We start from the raw sequence: 8,163 nt of genomic DNA, 5'->3' as shown, positions 1-8,163 counted from the left end.
CCAACTCAGGAATGCAGAGCATTTCTTACCACCACTTAGGAAGGGGCCAGGTCTCCTCTGCCAGCTCTAGAATGATCCAAATTGTTTGCTAAAACCACAGCCCGGGAGAGGTCTGAGGAGAAATGGAGGGCTGGGGCTGGAGGGCAGAGATCCGGCTCCAATTAGCCCTCGCAGGAGGTGGGGCTTGTCCTTAGGAAAGTTACCCTGGGTGGGTGGACTGAGGGGAGGCAGGAAGCAACTCTCTCCCTTGCCACCGTGCTGGCTCCCGAAGGAAGGGGCATGGGCAGCTGGTCCTCCCCCTCCAGGCAGCCTACCTCGGAGCCCAGGCCCCCTCTCATCTCAGCTCCCTACTCCCAGCCTCCACTAAGCCAACTTCTTTTTTCTTCCCAGACCTTATTTGTCAAATGCTCCATCTTAGGTCCCCTACCTGCTGGGCCTGGTCTCAGATAATTTGTTCGGTAATTATTTATTTTGTGCCATGCACTATACTTAACTACACCAGGCAACCTGGGGAGTGCACAGTGTGCCCCAGGAGGCAGGGGCTATTCCTTATCTTCTGCTGTGTCCCCAGGGCCCAGCCCAGCCTGGCTTTTCTAGTGCCTGTAGGCCTCTTCCCTCGCCCAGAGACCTCGCCCTGCATTCAGTGCTCCAGGGCCTACCCCTCCCCTCCATCCCTCCCTCCCTCACTGCCAACTTCCTGGCTCTGCTGCCTCCCATCCCCCACTGCTCTTCTGTTTGCTCAGCTGCCGGTGAGGGCCTTGCACTCCACCTCCACCCTGCCCACGGCCAAGGTCAGTGGACCAGCCTCCCTGGAGACCTGGGCCAAGGCAGGCCCCAACTGAAGGACACCAGACCGTCTAGATTATTCTTTCTTGGGCTGTCTCTCTGCCTTTCATAATCCCAGTCTGAATGGTCTCCCAAATACAGACCCAGAGGCCAATTTCCCTTGGCTCCAGTATCATTCAGGCTTCCACCAGAGAAACGGAATGAGGAGGATATATATATATAACATATAGATAATATATATGACATGTATATTATATATATATAAAATGATTGGTTGACCGATTGTAGGAAATTGGCTTATGCAATTGTGGGTGCTGGCTCAGTGAGTCTGAAATCCACAAGACAGACCATCAGGAAGAGGAGGCTGGTCTCTCATTTCCAGATCCTTAAGTTACTCACACCTGCAAAGTTCATGTTGCCATATAAGGTAAGGTATGCACAGGTTTCAGGGATTAGGAAGTGGACAGGTTGGGAGGCCATTATTGGGGGGGCCCTACCACACTCCCCCGCACACATCGCCCTGCCTCATTCATTCATTCTCTCATTTTTCCAAGCATAGCTCACCCATCTGGACTAGGCCTGTGCTGAGGACCGCAGGCACTGAGTAAGGTAGCCTGCAGCCCTGCCCTCGAGGGAAGCCACTGTCCACTGGAGAGACAGTCACAGAAAAGGTTGATTGTTATTAAAACAAACACGGGATGGGGCGGGGAGGGAGCAGGGGGGGAACACAGATCCGCTAGGGAGTGGAATGCAATATGCACAAGATTCCTTAAGAAAACAGTGAAGACATGAAGGAACTGCTGAGTGGGCCTCTGCTTCAGTTCCCTGATCTGCCGTCCCCCTCCGCCCCCCAGTCCCCCACTTCCGCTCCCTGCCCCCAGCTCCGTTTACAATCAGGTGCTTGGGTGTTTGAGAAACGTGGGTGGGGGCGGAGAGCTCGGGCTGGACGAGACAGACCGGGGAGCGTTTGCTCAGTCATTCATCCCACAGACGGTGGCAGGAGAGAGTCGCAGCCAGGTTCTCCCTGCCAAGGGGCACACCTGAGTGCGAGGCGCTCGCTGCCAAGGGCTGGCTGGGCTGGGCCTCACTATGTGGGTAAGGGCCTAGAAAGGCCTGTCTTTTCACCTGCTTTCTCTTAGGGCCCCCGATCTCTCTTTCATGAGCTTCCTCCTGCGGCTAAGTCCTAGGGACCCAAGAGAGAACCAGGGTGGATGCCAAAGCAGACTCCAGGTTCAAATTCAGGCTCCAAGCACTGAAAGCTGAGTGAACTGGGGCAAGTCTCCTTTCTTTCCTGTCATATTAGGGTAATTCCCCACCGTCATTCCTGGCTGAAGTCCATGGCTCAGGAGAATTTCTGCCCACAGTTACAAAGCCCCAGTTGCTTAACCTCCTGCTGGAATTAACCACATCCGCAGCCCTTTCGAGAAAAATCTCCAGGAAAGTGGTGACTGTATCCGCCTGTTCACCAGTGTCCCTAGCGTCATTCACAGGGTCTGGCACTTGGTGGGAGCACAATAAATTCCTTCCTCCCTGCCTCCTATCCTTCCAACAGCACACGTTCATCAGTTCATAATGTGGAGGGCAGGTCCTAGGCTGAGACTTAGGCACATCTTTCTTTACTTTACAGCCAAGGAAAGGGAGACTCAGAGAGGTGAAGTGACTTGCCTAAGGTCACCCAGCAGGTAACTGACCGAATCAATATTTGGACCTAGTGCTTCTACCTGCCTTTTTCCACTTGATCCAAAGCATGGAGGTGCGGAGGTGAGGAAACGGGGTGGCCTGTTGGGGAGATGGACAGAACAGCAGGCCATGAGCTGGGAGAAGTGGGCTAGGACAGGGTCAAGGGTCAAAAGAGGGACCAGTGAGGGTTTGGCCTTCATCCTGCGGGCCACAGGGACCAGAAGTTTGTTCCTGCTTTGGACTGTTGTAAAACTAAAGTGGTCTCTCGGGTAGGGGGCTTGTCACAAGTATTCAGTTTTCTTACTTGAAAAGTGGCACAAATATAATATTGATAGGTGCACGTAATCCCAGTGGAAAGGGTTTGAGCACCTCGGAGTGAAATGTATTTGGGTTAAACCAGTGCTGCCACTTCCTGGTTGGGGGGTCTTGGCAAATGATAAAATTATCTACCTTTTCTGAGCCTCAGTGTCCCTCTGGGAGAAATGGGACTGATCACACTCATTTTGCAGAGCCCTTGTGAGTGTCAAGATGGATACGTTATGAAAACACTAGCACTGTATAAGCACAGTGGTAGCTGCTATTATTATTATTAATATTAATATATTATTATTATTCCCGTGAGCTGGGCCTTCTGGGGCTCAGACCCAAGACTGAATATCTCCTGGTTCCCAGGTGTTCTGTGGGCCAGCCTCTCCCCACAGAACTTGGGGCCCTGTGCTTCTGCCTTCCTGTCTGCGCATGTTCCAAAAGCTCAGGCTTAGAATCATCACTGTTGACCCCATGCGTGTATCATACTGAGCTGCTTGAGAGAAAAAAAAAACTGGCTGGGAGACAGGGACCCAGGGCCTAGCCCCAACTCTGCCCTGACTTGCTGTGTGACTTTGAGTGAATCATCCCCTTCTCTGGGCCTTGAACAAGGAAGATGGGCCGAATGACTCTAAGAGCCTTTTATTCCTTATCTCGGTAAGAGGCCTGGAGATGGGAATTCAGCACGGGCCCAAACCCTGGCGCCGGCAGGGTCCAATTCAGAATAAGGCCGGAGAGAGGATGCCCACTAGGTCCAGGTGCCCGATTCCCGAAGCCTCCACAGTTTTTGAGGAGTCCCATGAATGCAGCAAGGGGGTCAGATTCAGCAAATAAGATTACATAATGCCCAGTTAAATTTAAAGTTCAGATAAATAATAAATACTGGGTTTTTTTAGTATAAGTATGTCCCAAATATTGCATGGGACAAACTTATACTAAAAAGTTAAGTTCAAAAATAACTGGGCGTCTACAGCCATACTACCCTGAACAAGCCCGATCCCATTTGATCTCGGGAGCTAAGCAGAGTTGGGCCTGGTTAGTACTTGGATAGGAGACCACCTAGGAAGACCAGGTGCTGTAGGTGTAAAAAATAAAAAAAAAATAAGGGATTGTAAGCTGACAGGGTCCTTGTAATATGTGAGGTCGACCAAGGGTTGCCTCGCCTAAAAAAAAAAGAAAAATATTTAACTGGGCATCCTGTATTTTAGGACAAAGGCACGAGGAGGCTCTTTATGTGCTAAAATGAAAAGCTCGCAAAAATATGTTAAAGTAAAAAGACAAGTGAAGAACAGTGTGGATGATATGCTTTCCTGTATTCAAAGGGGAGAAAAAAATACATGAAGGAGGTATATAGAAGCAACTGGACATACAGGCTGCTTCTGGGAGGGGCCCGGGTGGCAGCAACAGGAGGGTGGAAGACTTCACTGTGCCCCTTTGTACCTTTCGAATTTTGCACCATGTGAATATTTTATCCAGGCAAAAAAATAAACAAACAAGTAACACAATCAGGCAGTTTTGCCCTGACCTGGCTCCCCGCACCCTTAACCTCCTGCATTCTAGAAATACTCCAGGGCTTGTGTTATCCTTATCCAAATTCCTTTAGGCCTTGACTCCTGTCTCAGCCTGTCTGCAGCATCCCCCAGCCTGCAGAAGTGGGATGAGTCACAGTCACACATGCACTCACACACACTCATGCACACACACACATATGCGCACACACACATCCCACCAGCTGTTTGCCATCTGCAGGCCTTCCTGGAAGAGAGCCCCTTCTAGCTATTGCCCCCACCTCTGCAAAGACTCTGGTGCTCTCTCTCTCTCTCTCTCTTTCCCCCTCTTCCTTTAGACTGTAATTCAAGTGAATTCAACCTCCATTTATTGGATGTGCCAGGCATTGTTCAAAGAACAATGAAACCTCCTGACGAATCTGAAGGGAGGGATCACTCGAGCATGAGGAGAATTGTGGGGGTGGGTGGTGGAGTAATTCTGTACATGTGTCTGAAGGGAGGTGACATCTGGAAAGGCTTCCTGGAGGAGGTGATATCTTGAAAGAAACATGCTCTCCTGAGCAAAACCAGGATCTTTGGGAATTAATCAGCAGGTCTTTATGGAGCATAATGATGTGTAGAGTTCAGCGCTAAGCGCAGGGCTGAAGACAAAATAAAGAGCCATACGATCCAAGGCCTTTCCTGGAAGAACTTAGTCATGCAGGGCAGAAAACAGCACATCTCACAGAAGGCTGTGGGAACAACCCCAGCAGGATACACTTCACTACCAGAGCCAGGGAACCAGGGCTGCTAAAGGAGTCCAGAGGATGCTTACCAAGCTGGCCTGGGAAGACCCTTATACGTCCTTACATCTCACTTTCATTTTTCAGGTGAGGCTTCAGGCCCAAAGAGGGACAGGGCATTGTCCATGTCACTCAGCGGGTCAGTGGCAAAGCCAGGACCAGACTCCGGACAAAGCGCCCCCGCTGCTTCCCACGTGGCTGGAGCTCAGGCTGGCGTCAGGGAAGACTTCCAGAAGCAGGGATTGCTAGGCACTCTGACCCTGGGCAGTTCTTCGGCACGTGGCACAGACGGTTGGCACAAGATGCTGCCCCGGTAAGGGGCCTACCTACTTTGTAACCTGGGTGACCGTGCCCTGGTTGGGCTCAGGTCACAGCAGCCTGCCAGGGCAGTCAGGGGAGGAGAAGGCCACCTGATACAGGCTGTCTCATGTAATCTTCCCAGTGGGACCTGATGTAGGAATCATGCCCTTTTACAGGTAAGCGAATGAAGACTTAAGGAAATGAAGTGATTTGCCCAATGACCCTAGGCAGTTACGACCCAGTCAGACATAGCAGTGCCCTGTGCTGTTTCCATGAGACTGTTCTGCTGCTACTCAGAAGTCCATAGCCCTCCTGTCAAAACATAGAGACATTCATGACAAGGTGCCTGAACCACACACCTCCCTTGCTATGCCCTCTCTTTTCTCTAGTTACTACAACATCCTCTAAGGAGCAGGTGACCCCCGAAGGCAGGTGTTATCAGCCATTTACTCTTGAGTGTAAATTGGTTATCAGACCCTGAGACTGGAGCCTAATGCAAGGCTCTGCCCCAAATGACACACAATAGGTAAAGAGGGAGAGGTCCTTGGGCAGGGCTGTGCCCTGGGAGTGGCTGGCTAGAGCCTCCCCTAGATCACCTATGTCCAGGTGGCACTGTGAAGCCAGGCGCCCAAGGGAGGAGGTACAGGGTGATGTGGAATTGCTTGGATTCCAACGGGATCTCGACCACCTCCTACCTGCATGGCCTTAGGGGAGACACTCTTCTCCCTGAGCCCCGCAACCTCTTCTGTGCCATGGGGGTGCTACTACTGTATCTACCTTGTAGGTGTGGTCCTTGAGTAGATGCTTCATCCGTGGCTCCTCAAACTTGAGGGAGTATTAGAATCCTCTGGAGGGCTCCTTAAAACCTTAAGGCCCCACCCCAGAGTTTATGCTTTAGTTAGTCTGGGGAGGAGCCTAACTAACCAACTAAGTGCCCTAACAAATTCCCAGGTGGTTCTGATGCTGCTTGTGCCAGGACCACCCCTCCATACAAATCAGGGGATTGTATGAAAGCTGGGAGATATGAGGAGGGGAGTGAAGAGCCTAGAAACGATGCTAAATATAACTTTGCAGTGATTTCGCTCCTCCGTCACCAGGTTAGACAGAGGGTGCCCAGAAGGAAGAGAAGAGATGGCATACAGGGCCAAGGGCCAGCGGTCAGGGCTCTGAGCTCTCCCCAGTACCCATTCCCATGAATGCAGAAACCTCCTTGGCTGTAAATACATGATGGCAAGTGCTTCTTTATATGCCAGGCACTCTGCTTGGGGCTTCACATGAATCCTCTCCCATAATCGTCCCACAAGCCTATGAGGTAGATTATCAATACCCCCATTTACGGGTAAGAAACCTGTAGCAGACAGGATAATGGCTCTCAAAGTTGTCCCTGTTCCAATCCCCGGAACCTACGGATGTTATATCACATGGCAAAAAGGACCTTGCAAATATAATTTTGATGATGATCTCGAGATGGGAAAGGTATCACGGGTTATTCCCGGTGATGTGATCAGAAAGGCCCTCATAACAGGGAGGCAGAGGGGAAGTGTCTTAGTCTGTTCAGACCACCATAACAAAATGCCACCCACTGGGTGGCTTATGAACAACAGAAATTTATTTCTTATAGTTCTGGAGCCTGAGAAGTCCAAGATCAAGGTGCCAGCATTGCGATAAAAGTAAACATGGTTACTTTATGTTAATCATGTTTGCCCTCTTCCTGGTTCATAGCAGATTCCTTTTAACTGTCCTCACAAGGTAGACGGGGCAAGGGATCTCCTGGGAGCCCCTTTTTTTAAGGCACGAATCTCATTCATGAGGGCTCTACCCTTATGAGTGAGTCAAGCACCTCCCAGAGGCCCTGCCTCCTAATACAATCATCTTTGTGGGGTTAGGAGTTCAACATAGGAATCGGGGGCAGAAGTGGAGGCAGGAACAAGCATTCAGAGCCCTGAAGTCAGAGTCAGAATGAGACGCAAAGATGGAAGCAGGGGTTGGAGTGATGTGCTTCCAAGAGGGAGGGTGGAGCTAGCAGCCGAGGAATGCGGGCAGGAGGCTCCAGACGCCAGAAAAGGCGAGGAAGTCGATTCTCACCTGGAGCCTCCAGAAGGAACGCAACCGTGATGACATCTTGATTTTAGTCCTGTAAGCTATTTTGGACTTCTGACCTCCAGAATTGAAAGATAATAAATTCGTCTTATTTTAAGCAACTGAGTGTGTGGGAATTCGTTACAGGAGCTCTAGAAAATTCATCCAAAACCCGAGGCTCGGGAGGATGCAGCGGTGGGGATAAGACTCAGGTGTAGTCTTTCTGTCTCCAGGAACTGTGCTCCAACACCTATCCACGAGGATGACTCAACAGCCGACCAGGTTCAGGAGTTGAAGTCACCAATGTCATTTTCTTCGAGAAGAAAATGACCCTGGGGATGAGCATAGGAGAATTCTGCTGTGTGATGATGTCCAAAGACTTGTTATGGGAAAGAGGAATGTTTTTGGCTAGGCACAGGAAAGAGTTTCCATATATTGGACCAACTCCAGTTGATGAGAATGGCTGCCTGAAGCTCTGCGCAGAGCAGAATCTTAAGGCCGAGCCCAGGCTCCCAGGGAATGTGTGCTGTGATTGACTGGCAAAGCCTGCTTTGGCCTGGCCATGGCTGAACAGTCATGTATGCTGATCTGGATTAGATGGCTTCCCCGGGGCTGGCCCTGAGTCTGACTCATCTTTTTTTTTTCCCAGGGCCTAGCAGTGTGTGCCTGAAACAAAGCGATCACTCAAAAAATGTTTGAGGGAGTGAGGAGGAAGGGAAAGA

The 8,163-nt window shown here is 50.6% G+C and overlaps 1 long non-coding RNA gene and 1 pseudogene across 5 annotated transcripts in view; both read left to right on the top strand.

The window, feature by feature from the left end:
• Window positions 1-1,060: 1,060 nt before the first annotated feature.
• LOC112481895 overlaps window positions 1,061-8,163 on the top strand; it is an 8,695-nt gene continuing 1,592 nt past the window's right edge. Inside the window, exons 1-3 of one of the 5 annotated variants that reach the window (XR_003047120.1) lie at window positions 1,061-1,457; window positions 1,926-2,468; window positions 5,150-5,538. This is a non-coding gene — a long non-coding RNA (uncharacterized LOC112481895). The other 4 variants (XR_003047122.1, XR_003047121.1, XR_003047119.1 and 1 more) reach the window with 4 other exon arrangements.
• Window positions 3,738-3,856, top strand: LOC112481974 (annotated as a pseudogene).

The sequence above is a fragment of the Pteropus alecto genome, unplaced genomic scaffold (assembly GCF_000325575.1).
Source record: "Pteropus alecto unplaced genomic scaffold, ASM32557v1 scaffold94, whole genome shotgun sequence".
NCBI lineage: Eukaryota > Metazoa > Chordata > Mammalia > Chiroptera > Pteropodidae > Pteropus > Pteropus alecto.
This window is presented reverse-complemented; position numbering and strand designations above follow the sequence as displayed.